Raw genomic sequence first — 17199 nt, 5'->3', positions numbered from 1 at the left:
ATAAATTGATATAATTGAAGTGGTTGTACTTACAGAAATATGATTCTCTGCTCAGCATAAAACAGTCTGGAATAGGTTGTTAGTATTCATTATCATGTCTGAAATGTGTCCCTGAAGGTCAACTAGTGACAGAAAAGAAATTCCCAACAAAGCGACATTTCCACAAGTGATTTAATTCCAATTGTTCACACTCCTTTCAGCCATGTAGATTTACAGCACAACTAGGTTGGAAATATGCCACTCATAAGGATAACGATGATTATCACAATAGAGGACAGGTTATTTATTAGATGCCGTTGAGGAACCCATTTAAATGACGGCAACAGAGACAATACAGCCAGCGTGTCATAATGAGAAATCCCAGCCTGGCTCTTTTAAAACTGCACAAAAACAAAGAGCGGATTAAAAGCTTGGATTGAAATGGTAAAGCAAAGTCAAATACATTTGTTAGTGTAAGGCAACGCACACTCTGAGCTCCCTCCTGTGACCCGCTCCCAGTTATTTATGATGTTGAAATTAATCTCACTTAACACGATGGGCTCTCGAAGAGGCGCCCTCCTTCTTAGGCGGCCGCCAAGAGAGGGATGAGAGAGACTAAAAAGTGGTGAGAGAGAGCACAGAGCCACTGAGGACTTATTCAAATCCTCCCTCACAGATTAGCAATCGCGCCTTGACAAGCGGCCCTGTGAGTTATTATTTATTACATTTTTTTAATCGAATCTGTTTCTTACCCACGTGTCAGGAATTGGTGGGGGGTGGGGGGTCGTTGCTGAGGGTACGGTAATCCGTTTGGAATTTAGTGTGATGAGGCAGAAGACAAACTCGCCAGTGTGTCACAGAGTTCTGAGGATGCAGAAAGTTAAACATGCAAATGAGGTTTACGGGCTTTAAAGCTGCTGTCTATGCAATCGTCAGTCGCTTGGAATTGTTTGCCCTAGATAAATGGACAATTTTATCACGATGAGGTGATGAGATGACTAGAGAGTGTAATAATTAATCTGTGCACAAATTTTTAACGTTTGATGGGTTTCCCTTTGCATCATAGCTGCACAGTTATCGAGGTTTACACACAACATGCGTGCTGAAATGTGCATAACTTGACTAGTTTTTACAGTTTTTTGTCTAAAAAACATACATACTTTCAATTTTGAGGCGACATGATGCCTTGCCGGTACTGCTGACCATCACATGTGGCTGTGGTGTTAAAACAGTGCTTTTTTTCCTGTGGGCTTTATAAACTGTATGTAGGCGTGCATGTATTGTGTGTATGGAAGACACTCTTTGCCCATTTCATTTGGTACTTGGCACTACGGAGAGGCAAAAAAAAAAAAACGATCTGCCTTTGAAGACATTCCAACCGTTTCGATTTATCAAACTGCTTTAGCGCAGAATAAGGTAAGTAAAATATAAGCGGCGCAGTTCTACCAGGGGCTTAGAGGGGATTTTGGAACTGGGGTATATATTCCTAAAAACAATTTTTAAATTGGATTACCAATAATAATAATAATAATAATAATAATAATAATAATAAAAATAATAGGGTCAACATACAAATATTTATTGTAAAAAAATACATTTTGCATTTTGCAAAATACAAAAATGCATTGTTTGGAAATTATAGTATTTTACTGACAGCAACAATCCAGTAATACTACAATACCTTATATATTAAAACAAAAAACAAATGCATATACATTTACAGTATTATTCTGTAAATTATAAGTACAGCAAATGTCATGGTCTGTTCTGTGTTGCTGTCATCTGCTCTGTGTTTCAGCTGATTAACTGTGTCCTTCGGCACCGCACCTGTGCGGCATTTGCAATCAGGAGCTTTAAAAGGACTGCGGCGTTGAGGGCTTGGTGTGAGACCTTGTGTGCATACCATCGAACCTTGTGTCTGTTTTTCCCAATCTGCCTAGTTATCTTGTAGTTTTGATCGTGTGTTTTTGCCCAGAGTATTTTGGTATTTGTGTTTTGTTATCTCGTTTGGAGTTTAGTTTATTTCTATTTGGATTTTCCCTGATTCCTCTGTGGCAGGTGATTTTGTGTTTGTTGTTCTCCTTGCCTTTTGCAAGCCTTTTTGGTTTTCCTGTGTTCTTTCCAGGCAAACCGCCTGGGTTTTATTTGGCACTTTTTACGGTAGTAAATTGTTTTTGCATTTGCAAATATTGTTCAAATCTTCTCGCTTGTCTGCGTTTGTGGGATCCACTCCATTTCTGGGTTTTACGAAACCTGACAGCAAAATCCTGTAGGAAAGTTAAGTATTTAATTTTTAAAATGACTGTATTTTACTGGATCGCTGCTGCCCGTAAAATACTGTAATTTTTGTAATATGTTTACAATCCTCTGTTTTTAGCTTGGTTCATGAGAGTTAGTCATCAAATGATAACATTTACAATAAAATTAACAAACCACAGGTGACAAGCACCGTCCAAGGGAGTCAAGACATCTCTTTGGTTCCACACTGGCACAGTGTTAGACAAAGATAAAACAAGGGTGAACACCAGTCACCATTGCTAACTTGTTCTCAACTCTAATTGAATAAGTGGGCTTCGTGGAGTGGAAGATTGGCCCATACAACTGCAAATAAAAATGTGAAAAATCACAGTGACACCTAATTAACATCAAGCTAACAAAATTACCACACATGCATAAAACATACACAAGGAGAAAATGTTTGGAGGCTTCTGGAAGTTTGGTTTTCAGTTTGTTAGATTTTCTCTTTTTTATGTAAATGTCATCAAGTGCACTCTGAGAGAAATGGACCATTTTCACCAAACCGAAGCAGTCAAGTGTGAACATACTCTTAATAAGGTTAATCTCACACTTGCCACCTACAAGTGTTCTTAAGCTAAGCAATGAATTTAATTTACCTAAAATGCCCACTGTAGCTTGTCAATTTGTAATGCTTAATGTTGAATTAGTTGGTTCAGTGTTTGTGAGAAAGAGAAAGTATTTTCTGGCAATGCGAACACACTGCAGTGTGTATGTGAATAACGGGCCTTTTTGCATGTTTTGCTACTAAGAGACTTAGAAGATGAGTGAATTAGTTGCTGACAGAAAACTATTATCATCAAACAGTATATGCCCCACCATATTGACGCAGATTTCGGAGCTGAGATGGCAGGGGAGCTACATTCAACTGCCGGGGCCAAAGTTGCCAAGCGTCCACGTTCCATCTGTAAAAAGCCTTGACAGAATGTGAGAAAATGACGGGCCTCATCAGAACATGAACGGCCAGGAGACAACATAATGTCATCCATGGTGGACTGGACCAAACCAGAGTGCACTTTTGAGCCTCCTGGACTCAGTAGCCCCGTGCCCAAATGAGCCCTCATGCCGTAATAGTCCATGAGAAAATTTAGCATGACTTGATTACAGGGGAAAAAAATGGCAAAAATCACCCAGCAAGCTGCGTTTCGGGCAAATGTCCGTGGACATAGTGTAAATGTAGGCTAAACCATACTCTAGCAATGTGCCAAAGCGGCGTTGTATAATATGAAGAATACATTTGCGTGTTGTAGGTATTTTAATAGATATACAGTATATCGCTGTTGTTGTGACTAAATGTACATTACAACAACCATCTCAGTAACTATTGCGCTCACATTGCATGTGAATTGCTCAAGACATTCTAAGGCTTAGTCTGTCGTGAACGAATATAGTGACAGCACTGAAGATGTGATTTGCCATTCACAGGTCACGTTCACAAGAACAGTCACCCCCTTTTTATTATTTGTCCTCTGACACCGTTTATAAAAAAGAAAAAAAAGAATGCAAATCCCAGAAGGCGTCTTTCTTAAGACCCTAATTCACTGCATGATTCAAAGTCAAGCTTTATATAAGGAGGATTTAGCTGTAATGTCATGACAGTTACCCAATTAGGTCATCTAGGGGTGAAGTCATCACTTGGGGCTTCAGCCTACCGTGAAACTGGGAACGCGTCCAGCTCCTCACTGAACGGAAAAAAAATGGGCAAGATTCGAAATCTAAATCCAGCCCCACTGATGCTGGATAGACTGACTGTGTGCAGAAGCCAGCCCATACATTCACTGGGCTACAAGCATACACTATGGCATAATAATTTCCAACAGTCAATTAGGCTTCAGATTTGTTTTATTTTAGTGGAATTATGTAAAGCGAAAGGGAGCTATTTTTTCAAAGACATCGGTGACCATTACTGTAAAGTGAAACTCCTATTTAAGAATGAGCCGGCTTTTGTGATGTTTGCTTGTTTACAGAGGTTGGATGTGTCACACAAGAGCATCTCTGTCTGCGATGAGTTGCTTCACTGCCTCAACTGTTTCTCTTCTACAGGCGTTGATTCATAGCTGTGACTACATCCACTGATAACCTTACAGGAGTTTGTTTTATTTAATCTATATTGTGGACGTTTGTCCTTTTTACTTGTTTTTTTTTTGGTAACCTGACGATATCATTTAGTAAAACATGCATCCGCATTGCACGTTCTAGAGACACTCAAAAGGAAAGCATCTAATTGTAAATATGAATAAGTTGAGGAAAATGTACAAACTCAACTGCAAAAACATTTATACCACAGGTCATACACATTTGTTTTTGGGCTCCAAATTGTCCTATACTCTCTATTTCACCTCGTCTGTTCATTAACTTCTTTTAAATTATCTCCTTAATGCACTGCAAACGTCCTGCCCCATCCTGTTGGAAGGCAAACTGATCGAATGGTGAACATTAAATAAATGAAATAGTTAACTAACAAAGCATTGTGCCTATTTAGAAGAACACTCTGTCATTCCCTCATTATAAAGGCCACTCCATAATGATCCCATTTTGGGGACTCATTCGCTGAAATAATCTGCGCCGAGAGCAAATAGCCTGCACACTGTGATTGACTTTGCCAGATATTTTCTCATTTAACTTGCAGTGTATAAGGCAATTACAGTAGACTGCATTTAAGAGGACTGGATAAGGAGAGTGAATGCGAAAGACAGAGAAAGAATTTGTTCTACCATAAAAATCACACTGCTGGGGAACAAAGGTCTGCCCAGTTCATATACTGTATACTTCATGTGTTAGGGCTGCACAATATATTGAAAAAAAATATCGTAATTGCAATAATAGCCGGATGCAATATGAGTATCGTAAATACGTGCAATAAAATTTGCATATACTGTATATATATATATATATATATATATATATATATATATATATATATATATATATATATATATATATACGGTGATTGACTGGTTTAGCACGTCCGCCTCACAGTTCAGAGGTCGTGGGTTCGATCCCGGCCCCGGCCTCACTGGAGTTTACATATTCTCCCCGTGCCTGCGTGGGTTTTCTCCGGGTACTCAGATTTCCTCCCACATTCCAAAACCTATCATCCATGTTTTTGTACCCACAGAAAGCCCACGGAGGCACTGGGAGAACATGCGAACTTCACATAGGGAGGCTGGGGCCAGATTCGAAATCATGACCTCACTCTCTTTCTCTCTCTCTCTCTCTCTCTCCCCCTCCCTCTCTCCCTCCCTCTCTCTATACACATATATATATATATATATATATATATATACACATACATTTGTAACTTATCACATTTTTCCGTAATTAATTAATTAATGCGATTTTTTTCACATTTTATTTCTATTATTTTCTACAAAGCATATAACATTACTTGAGTAAAATCTTGGAATTAATGTAAATTCATTAAAATAAAGTATATTTACATTCCAAGACTGTTCTAATAGTTTTTTTTTATCCTTGTATACAATTTTCTCCTGTAGAATATATAACTGTTGAACAAAACGATTAGAACTGACTGCTTTAAAGGTTTCTTTCTTATATTCTTTTTGTAGAAACAATTCTCAAAACTTCTGGCTTACAGGTTTAGTTCTGCACACAAGCACCAGATGCCATCAGCGTTGATTTGCGATTCCCCATGGAGGTAACTTGAGCAGGGTGTTTTGCTCTCAGATGAAATGCCAAAGGCGTACAACTATAACGCTACTGGAATTTGGCTTTGCAAAGTCAGCAAATTACTTTAGATTTCTCCAACAATCGTCATGCAAGTAACACTTAAAGTAAAACTACCTGTAGTCCATGTTTGTCCATCTTCGCGCCGTAAATCGGTTGCATATGTGAGAAGAGATTATAGCCACCAAAAGAAGTAAATAAAACTGCATTAACTGAGAAAATGTTTTTACCACTTGAAATAAGTTGAAGTAATTATATTTTAAATCAATAATTACATATATATTCAAGTCTAAACCATGAGTAATACTGTTCTGCCAAATTCGATCTGCCTTTGCATGGAGATTAAAACCATATTTACTGTGAACACCATACTTGGCACTCTGCAGAATATCCTAAAATGCACGCATGCTTAGGCCCTTTTCAACCTTTGCATTCCGTGAGGAACTAAGGAAAACATAAATGTTGTTGTGATGTCACGGAGGTGCTTCACTCAAAGCCTAAATGGGGATGGGTGGAGGCGGCTTGGACCCCATCTGATCAAGACATACGCTGCACGATGTTGCCCGTCTCATTAGGATTCACATTTTAATCGCGCTTGGCTAGCTGTAAAATATGTGTCAGTTCACATGCAGATGCACAACATGCACACATGGATTCACTTTTACATGGTAATGAGGTCATTTTATAATAAAGCTGTATAAAAAGTCACAGCGAGGGGTAATGTGGGAAGTTGGGAAGAGTTCCTCATTTGCACACCATTAGTTGTAGAACTTGCTGATTTAAACCTGCGTGAAAGACTGTTTGAACTTAAGAAGTTTACGGTGTCCAATGCACGCTATTACTTACTAACATGAAGGTAGAGTCATATGAGAGGAAATATTCCTGCATGCATGCACATAAGCTTGCACATGTGGAATGCTCATCCACGGACCACTGGCATGCATGCATGCACACTAATTCTGATGACTTACCACTGAATCAGGCACTTGAACTATACACGCTGGATGTACGGTATATAATTGTGCACTGTTGAATTCGTTTTACAATGTTTATGGATTAAAACTCTTATTATTGTGGTTGTAGAAGAAAATCTCAGATGCTTGTATTATATTTAATTAAATAGTATCAAATTGTATTTAATCAGTGCACAATAGTGTTTGGGCAGCTTAAGTCCAATTCATTGTTTTGAGGCAAATATTTTAGGGATGATTCCAGTCACACTAACCACGCCATGTTGGTGTTGAACATCCAACCAAGCGCTGTTGTGAACATCCAACACTAGCAGCAAAACAGGAGTTCAGAATATCAAGAGAAGGTCCTATCCCATAGAACATATCAATTAAAATGATGACTTTAACGTTTATTTTTCCGATGGTGGAAGAGCAGCATATTAATGAAAATGAGCATGTTCATTCAGCATACATAGAGAAAGAAAGAAAAATAGCTATATTTCACTGTCAAAAAGCTTCCTGCTCCTCAGACATGGAGATGAACATCATCCCTTGTTTGGTTATAACACTAATCAACCTCTCAGGATCAAATCAGAAACGCTCTCAAAATCCAAACAGCGACGGGTAGCGGTGATTCCAGCAGCCTGTCAGCCTCACTCACATCTTTATCTTTTCTTCTGTCTTCTGCAGAGAACACAAACGGGAGAAGGGTCCGCCTGTGGCGTGTGGAAGAAGGAAACGTCCAACCTAATATCCTGTCTGGGGCGTGTATGCTCTCCATCGGCCTCTATCAGTAGATCTGCTGGATGTGTGGATCAGGTGGAGGGACGACAAAGCTTCAATCATATCTGATTCTCTTTCTCTTTGCTCTCTTTTCGCATTGAATATGTCAAATAGCATACATCTAATTTGTGGGGAAAGAAAGTGCATTTGGCATAGGCTAATTTGTAAGCGGGAACAATGTAGTGAATATATTTGCGAAAGGAAAAAAATAACTTCATTTGGCTCGAATCATGTCAATTACAAGAAGGACTGTATGTTCAGTCTGCCTTGACAAAGTTAATAATTCACAGTTTTGATCCTGTAGGAAAAGTGTTAAAAAATGTGTAGTTGTAGTTTTCAGTGGTGAAAAATGGCACTGCATCACACTGACAGCTGTCAGATATTTAATATTTCCAAATTCACATTTTACCTCAACAAGATCAAACAATCATTCTTGAGATGCAGGTATTTAACATGGATGACAATTTGAGAAGTGTAAATAGTCCACCGAATTATTCTAAATCCAGCTCTTGTGTTGACACATATAGAGACCGCTAAAGCAATGTTGACACAGAATGCCAGAAACCAACACACGGTTTTGTAAACAAATCTTCAGCCAATAACTTGCTTATTTAGTCGAGTGAAGACAGTATTTTGTGACAGCTTAATTGAGCGTATTTTAAATTTGAGGTCTAGCTTATTCCGTTTGGTGGTGAAGAAAGACAAGACAAGCTGTAAAAGAAATAAATGAAATAAATAAATAAACACAAACAGACAAAAGCAAAAGAGCAAAAAAAAAAAAATGATGGGTTCATAACTGCCAAAATCCTATTCATGTCCCTCTCCATCTCGCCTCATGTGTCCTTGTGTAAAATACAGGCTGCAATCTTGGGAATGTTTATAAAGAGTGTTTGCTAAATTCTACATCTCTCTGAATTAGGCAACTTTTCACCCCAACCCCCAAGACACATCCCTTTTTCCTACCTAACACTGACAATTTAACACCAAATTCATACTGACAATGCCAGAATGAGGTCTATTCAAGGGTGTGACAAAGTGGCCATCATATGAATGCATATTTCAGGCTTTGCAACGTTTTCTTACTGAGTGTATTATTACCATCAAGTGAATGCTCCAAGACAGAAGCGTGTGTGTAAAACTGTTTTTTTTTTCACATATTTTTGACAGCAAGTTTAAAATAATGTCATTGTACAAACATAGTCAGAAATAGCTGAATGTAATATCATATAGATATTCCTAGAGGTGAAAATTAGGAACCAGTACATTTCCTTGTGTTATATTTCTTTGTATTCGGGAGGGGAAACATTTTTCTTCAATTATTTTTTTAAGAAGGAAATTATGTTACATAAACTTCAGCCTTTCAATCAATGCTGTCATTATCTGTATGGAAAAAATGCATTTGAATTGAACTATGATAGAATATGGTCGTTTAGTTAGAAGTGTAATTCAACAACTACTATAAGCTCTATTGGAATCCCTGCAGATGGAATAAGCAACAGTCAAAACCTAGTTAACAGCTTAATGAGGGCATAGGCAGAAGAATGTATCAACGAAGTACTGCGGTTATGTTACAAGAACCCTAGTTAGAAAAAAGCACAGCTTCTAATTATGTTACTGTTACGTATTTATTTTTACTTTTCCTGACACTGTTGATGGAGCATTTGCATGTTCAAGTAGTAATAGTAGTAGTAGTAGTAGTAATAATAGTAATAGTAATGCACCTTTTATTGCATAAGTAATGCACATTTTATTGCTCATCCTAATATAAATACAAATCTCTTGCATGATACTTGGCCCATTTTTTTTTTGTTGAGAGGTTTAATGTTTTTCTTTTCTTTTTTCTATTCTTTTTTTTAAGCATGCTGGGCTAATCGAGGTATGGGTGCCGGGGAAGGTTACGGGTGGGGGCTAAGGTTTGTGTTTGGGGCCCCTTACACAAAAACCAAAACAAAAAGACAGCCTGAGTCGTCAGCATGGGGTGCAAAGTGCAGCTGCCCTGCTAATGAGATTTTAAAACAGACCATAATGTTCTTTTAAATTGCCCTTACATGGAGAATTATATGCTTCATGCGTTCATTTATTTAAATGGGGAGGGAGATTCGTTGAAAAAATGTGTGTGTGTGTGTGTGTGTGTGTGTGTGTGTGTGTGTGCGTGCGTGCGTGTTTGTTTGACATCAATAGCCCGTAGCAAGAACCAAAATGTGTTCTCATTTATCAACACCCGAGTACAATAAATAAATACATAAATATAAGACTAAGAATAATAATAACAATAATAATAATAACAATAATGATAATAATAGTAATAATAATAATAATAATAATAATAATACCAGGACATTACTCATTAGTGATGAGTATTTAAATTTCCTCGATTGATGAATCATAATTTAACAATCCAATGTTATTTTTAAGGTACTTTTTCTAAAATAAATTTTGGATCAAATGTGAAATTCTAAGTCTAACAATCACATTACTCAATTATTTATCTGAACAATATAAAAATAAGTACAGAACAGAAGAGGTCCAGGAAAATGTTTGGACCCACAATTGTCCAGTTGTCATTAAATTCAAATACACAAAGCCAATGTAAGAAAGTAATTGCTGCCTAATTCTCGTTGAGAAATGAAGTTATGTGAAAAGATGAATTTATTCTAATGTGATTCAAAGTAGGAGCTCAAAGCATCGACTTCAAATGTTTCAAATCTGTCTTGGCATAGTTATTGACATGCTAAGGGAACTTCCGTCAATGTATTTTTCACCAGTTGATGGTGTGCTATTACAATATTTACAGCAAAAGTTATTTCTTCATTAAATTGTACACACCCAACATTGCAATTTCTTCATTTTACATTAGTAGTTGTGTTACATGATGCGGAACTGCAACAGTAATTTTCTATTTCAATTTCGTCCGACATCCATTTTGACAGGAAACCAGTCTGACTGAATTACTACACTGCAGCTCTTACTGCCAAGTAAGTGAAATCCATTACTGGATTCGATAATTCAAAGCAATGCAGCAAAATTAAAATGGCTTTCGATATTGTTCAATTGACCACAGTCATGTGATCGTCAAAATTCTTGATAATCAAAAATTAATAAGTCATACCCACGCAATTAAAAATTAAACATTACTTGATAATGATAAGATTCATCCAAACCCAGATGAGTGCCTTTTCAAGTGAGCCACACAACACAATGAGACAAAGAGGTCATGTTTTGATACTGCGTACTTACGAATGGAACGCAAATATGTAGAAAAACATAAAGGTAGTCTGTCTCACGCCGTCGGGTGAATATCTCAACGCATTCGTGCACAAGACAAGAATGACTGTCTTTAGTCACTCAAATGGGACTCTGTGTGCGCGTGTATGTTTGAGAGAGAGGGGACGGAGACAGAGCGTTACAGGCCTGCGTGAAGCCATCCTTTGTACGTGTGATGCATGCTCTTTGTGGGGGGAAAACTGAACATCAGCATGAGAAAAGATGGCGAAGGCTGTGCCGCTGATCATCGACACTTTTCTGACACAGCCCATAGATAGAAAATGACAGCCAGCCTTTCACTCACTTACAAATACAGATAGACACACGCACACACACACACACGCACCCCCCCACACACGCACACACACCCACACACACACACGTACACCCCACACACACACACACAAGCTGTGTGCTAGCATTCGTTGCTTTCATCGCACTAAGTGACATCGCTTCATATAAAAACAAACAAAGTGCTCCCCGAACATTTTTAAATGTCATTTTTTTCAGAGACTGAAGTAAGTGTACTCAAAATGTTCATTTTTGGTCTCTTTGATCCCTCCTGTATTTTTATATCCAGTGTGTACGTGCGTGTGTGCGTGTGCATACAGTACGTGCATATGTGGTTTCCCCATGTGTGTGTGCGGGAGTGTGTGTGTGTGTGTGCGTACCAGCATTTGTAGGCCGTCTAATTAGAGACTGCGTCTGGGCCAACCTCTTGTTTTTAAGATCCCGTTTCAAAGCCAGAGACGGAAAAGGCTTATTTTTAGGCCGGGAACGCGTTAGTTTAGCCTCAAAGCTCCCTTGACTGAAGAACAAGGTCGTTGAATACACGACACGAGTGATGTGTAAGCTTGACTTTGTGCCGTCACAAAGTGGGACTTTGACAAAGGCCTTCCATCTGTAGTGCTGATTGGTGACACTTCCTGATTCATTGTGACACTTGTGCTAAGCTGAGTTGTTTTTGTTTTTGGGGGGGGGCGACCAATACGAAAGCGGAGCTAACCGCTGCCTCCATGTGGAAAGACACAGACAGATCATTGCCCACTGACGTCTGGCTGAGAACTTTTAAAGGAATGATTGATGTGATCTTATAGGTGCTGAATTAAACTATTTCAAGTATATTTTTGCCAAGCTAGCAAACACAGCATTCTTATCTCATCTATTTTCCCCTTAAACCTATGTTAGTAAATTATCCAAACATCAATGCTGCAGCAAATTGTGGACATCCAGCTGCTAACAAGTATCATAATGGGCTGTAGGGAATCAATGATTTGAATTATTTTATACGTCTTAATTCACTATCATACTATTGGCAGAATGTTGGACCTGCAGATGCCAGTTTAACATAAAAGGCTTGTGCATGCCTTCCCTCTTTCTTTTCAGAGGCCAAGGGTAAAAACAGCACAGTTTAGGGCGTTTCCACTGCTGTCACTGTTCAAGAAGAAGATGCTGCCCTCTACTGGAATGTTTCATGATCGCAATTGATGTGGATGCAAGAGCGTCTCTGAGGTAATCAGAAAAGAAATAACTTAAATAAAGCGAGGCATGCAATTCTTGTGAAACAATTAAGATATTAATTGAAATTGATATAAAAAGGTTAATGTAATGACACTATATCATCGTCTCAACACTCTCAATACATATGGTGTTCCTGTCTGAAAAAAGATTAAAGAGACACTTGGATGAGCTTAACATTGGCACTTATATAATAGGTTTGCATGTAAAAATTACATCAGTACTAAAATGCCCACCTCTAAAGACTATGTAGTGATTTAAGTGATTTTCGGTCTCAGCTGTCCACGTCACGGCAGGGAGCCAAGCGTGGTAATATTGCTCGCTTTGTCAGTTCGATCGCCACCAAAATGCAAATGCACATTACTACTCTTGTCCACTTCAACTTGTGAAAGTATAAAAGTGTTCTGCACAATAGTTTGGATTTACTGACATAAAACGTGATCTCATCATGATCACCTCCACAAAATAAAAAATACCGTGGCGATCGCTTCTCCGCTTACACAGGCTGAAGCGGACAAGAGCATGAATGCGCACACGAACCCCGACTGGTTTATATTTCGGACATTTAGCGACGCCAAACTCGTGTCGACTCCCACGAGGGAGGCCTGCAACGAGCAGCAGGGCAGGCAGATTGGAACTTTATACACCCACCCCCTTCCCCCCCGGCTAAAAGTAGGATAACGGGATGGCTAATAGCAACAACTAGCTTCAGGCCATTAAAACAAAAGGCCTTAGCACAACAACATTAGCTCCTTACTGTCCGCGCAGCGTGTGGAGGTGATCATGAGTCTGTGTCTTCATGTCGTGGGGTTGCCCCCCAAGCAGTCACGTGTGTTGTCTGACACTGCTTGCAGCCGCCAGCAAGCATCAATGTTCAGCAAAGAAAAAGTTCCAGCGAGGAGGCTGACTGCACAGCCGAGTGTGGCCGCATTGGAACGTTTCGGCTGTTACGTTCCACGGTGTTTTATTGGTCGAAAAAACAGATAAATGTGTACGTCCACTCATTCCCACTTCAGTCTCTGTACATATCCTGACTGGTGTTAAATGCCTCGCTCGTCCTAACCGTGATCAGCAAAGAAGCAATGTTTTTTTGTTTTTTTCAAGCAAAGAAGCAGTGTGGGCTCGTCCCAGCATAAATCTATGTAGCTCATGCTCACTTCCACATTTCCTCATTCTCATAAATCAGCCACGGAGAGGTCAATCCTTTTGATATGTTAAAGTGGTCATTAGTAAGGATGTCCACATAAATTTTGGTGCCAATTGATCACCGTTTTTGGATGTTATAAGCAATGAAAGTACAATGATTTCCAATGGAGAGTTTGGTATCGGTTACTCCCGTGACTCCGGCCGAACAAGGATAGAACGGTAGGGGGCGAGGCCATTATCCTCATTGACAAGAGGCGTTATTCATGGAGTCACTTATTTCCTAATTTCTCCCAAATCTATTGATAAAATAGAAAATGACAACTCTTTCTTTTTTCATGATCAAAAAATATATAAAATGAACTTGTTAGTGAAAACATGGCCATCCCGGCCCCACCTTCTCTTGAAGCTTCTGAACAATGTTCACATAGAAAGACCTCAATATCAGTAATGTAACATAATTTATATACTAATGAGTACCGGTATATATTTTTGGGGGCTAAATGTTCAGGGTTGGCTTGAGGGCTAGTGGTTAACAATTCAGCCTCACAATTGAGAGGTTCTCCACTTTGGGGCTGGAGTTTGCATGTGTGTGGAATTTCCACCAACTACTAAGTCCCCCTCCAACATTATAATTTCAGAGAGAGAGAGATAGAGGGGGGTGGCGGGGGGCTTTGTGCTAATGCCCAAAAAAATGGAATGTTGAATTTACTCAATTTTATTTCACCAGGTGGATGCACAAAATAAAATCTGAATCCAGATAGATTTTTTCAGTGGACTACAATTCTGCTTAACCTTTTAGTGGCCACCGTATTCTTAAGTAGACTATAATACTGCTTAAGAAATCTATCTGGGGGCGGCACGGTGGTCGACTGGTTACCTTGTCCGCCTCACAGTTCGGAGGTCGTGGGTTCGATCCCGGCTCCGGCCTCCCTGTGTGGAGTTTGCATGTTCTCCCCGTGCCTGTGTGGGTTTTCTCCAGGTACTCCGGTTTCCTCCCACATTCCAAAAAATGGTAAGTTGATTGGACTCTCTAAATTGCCCCTAGGTGTGATTGTGAGTGCGGATGTTTGTCTCTGTGTGCCCTGCGATTGGCTGGCAACCGAAGACTGCTGGGATAGGCTCCAACACTCCCCGCAACCCTTGTGAGGATAAGCGGTATAGATAATGGATGGATGATGGCATTTCTATTTAGTTTCATTCAAGGTAACATGGTGAGTGCTGTGGCGGCACCCTGGTTCCCTCTATTGGCCAGTGGTGTGAATAGTTGTTTGTCTATTTTTTGCCCCGTGTCCCCTGTGATTGACAGCTCACTGAGGACGAGCACTATTAACTAATCTTGTTGTAATTCTGCTTCACTTCACTGCTTGCCTCGCAAAATTAGGCACCAAAGTATTGAAAAGAGGTCTTAGTTCCACCACACCATCTTTATTAATTTTGCATGTATTTTTATCCACGTATCTAATTAAATAACTGGTTGAATTATATATTGTGATAATTAAATAATGTTATTTTTGAATTTTGATTGAAATTGTTTAATTCTAAAATGATTTATTTTTGATTATTTATTATGCAATACACCTTTTTTATATAGAGCTTTCACAGCAGCTGTAACATGTAACCAAGCGCTTTACAGAACATTTAATGTAAAATAACATTAATTGAACATAACATTGACACTATTTTCTCTGATTTCTTGATACATTCCCAAATCATGCCAGCTTGTTGAACTGAAGACTAAATTGACCATAATGTGTGGATGTCTGTGTAAATAAATGTTTGTCTATATGTACCCTGTGATTGACTGGCGATTAGCTGAGGGTGCACCCTGTCTTGAACCCGGACTCAGCTGGGACCCAGTCTATGAAAATGGATAGATGGATGCATGGATGGTGGCTCCTTCTCCCGTCTCATCCAGCCACAGAGCCATTGTCTGTGAAAGGTGGAGTGGTGAGAGGGGGTTTAGACAGATGAGAACCAGCGCACGCCATGCTACTTCACTTTCCTTCTCCTTCAGTCTGACAGGACCTGAATTACAATAAATGATAGCCCTCCTTGGTCACAAAGTGTTTTGACCTACCACCGTCACATTCTGTACTCTCTCACCCACTGCAACCCGCTTTTAATGGGTCCCACTTGGGCGGCCAAGCTCCCTAAGGACCCTGCTGGCAGTGAAGGCCGCTCTCACTATAGGGAAAGGCTTGCAGAAATAACATAACGATGTGAAGCAGAAACAATACAGATTTTGGTGCAAATCCAAACATCAACAGAATGCAACAATCGTTGTCTCAGAATGATTACGTTATACTGGACGGCAACGGAAAGGGGTCATGTCTACTTTCAGGGAAGTGTACGGCAAATACTGTATAAAGCTTGGGGGGAATTGGAAGTCATAATACACAAGCTGGGGGAGTGGCAACTGCCATCAGTGTGCTTTTATGAGCCCCTTGATATTTTTCAGATGACACCTTCATACATTTTTCACCTTCTGACCTGTTTTATTGCGGCAAATCTACATTTAATCACAGTGCCAATAAAATATTTTTTTTTCCTAAAAGGAATGACAAGATTGGACGTAAGAGGAGAGTCTATGACCTTCCCACAACCTGCAGTGCAGGGTCAGATGTGTCACCTTCTCATTCGTCATAGTATTTGTGTATAATTGTGTGTGCCCTTCAGTCTTTTAGAAGTGCCACACATGCGATTTTTGTGAATGTGTTTAGGCTTTGTCCCAATTAAACGTTTTGTCATTACACTTACCTTTTGTAATCTTCACTATGACCTACTTCGTTAAAGTTGAAACGAAGCACATCTTTTTTCTTAATTTAAAGGGAAGTCAAACCAAAATAATTCTTTGCTATAATGTGTTCTATGCGCTTTTACTAGTTGAAACACGGCATTCTGAGTAATATTGCGTTTGTGGAATATGAGTTAAGCAGTAAAATACACTTGTTTTGTCCATCTCAGAGGGCGGCCATTTTGCCACTTGCTGTCGACTGAAAATGACATCACAGTTGCTCAGGCTCAGGAAACGACCAATCACGGCTCACCTGTTTTCTGAAGCTGAGCCATGATTGGTCGTAATCTGCGCTCTGAGCAACTGTGATGTCATTTTCAGTCGACAGCAAGGAGCAAAATGGCCGCCGCCTGAGATTGACAAAAACAGGTGGATTTTACTGCAATACTCATATTCCACAAACGCAATATTAATCAGAATGCCATGTTTTGACTAGTGGGCCTGTATAGAACATATCGTCGCTGACCTGTGGAAAACACTTATCTCCATTCTTTTCATTTTTCTTATTTTTACATAAATGGTGTTTCCGCGTTCCAGACATTGCATTAATGTGAAAATGGAAAAAAAATCCAAAATTGATACAGTACATGTTTTTCACAGGACAGCGACGATATACGTGTAAAGAAAAGTTTGGGGTTGACTTCCACTTTAAGATAACAGCAAAAATATATTTTTGTATGTATATTTTTGTATGTTTAGCAGGATGACTAAAGCAGAGCTAGAATTTGTCGGGTAGAATTTATTATCTGTTTGTCTTAGCAGACATTTCCCCGCTCATCAATT

The 17199-nt window shown here is 39.3% G+C and overlaps 1 long non-coding RNA gene across 2 annotated transcripts; it reads left to right on the top strand.

The window, feature by feature from the left end:
* The first annotated feature begins 1880 nt into the window (after positions 1 to 1880).
* Positions 1881 to 16220, top strand: LOC147138270 (uncharacterized). 2 transcript variants are annotated; one of them, XR_015089061.1, is made up of 5 exons: positions 1881 to 2037; positions 7602 to 7730; positions 12345 to 12470; positions 15435 to 15569; positions 16178 to 16220. It is a non-coding gene; the product is annotated as an uncharacterized LOC147138270 (long non-coding RNA). The 2 variants fall into 2 exon arrangements; XR_015089062.1 differs by lacking the exon at positions 15435 to 15569 and having other exon boundaries at positions 16178 to 16194.
* Positions 16221 to 17199: the final 979 nt, after the last annotated feature.

This window comes from Filicampus tigris, chromosome 12 (assembly GCF_054856515.1).
Source record: "Filicampus tigris isolate MCC_2025a chromosome 12, RoL_Ftig_1.0, whole genome shotgun sequence".
NCBI classification, from domain to species: domain Eukaryota; kingdom Metazoa; phylum Chordata; class Actinopteri; order Syngnathiformes; family Syngnathidae; genus Filicampus; species Filicampus tigris.
Note: the sequence above shows the minus strand (reverse complement) of the source record. Positions and strands in the feature narration are given on the sequence as shown.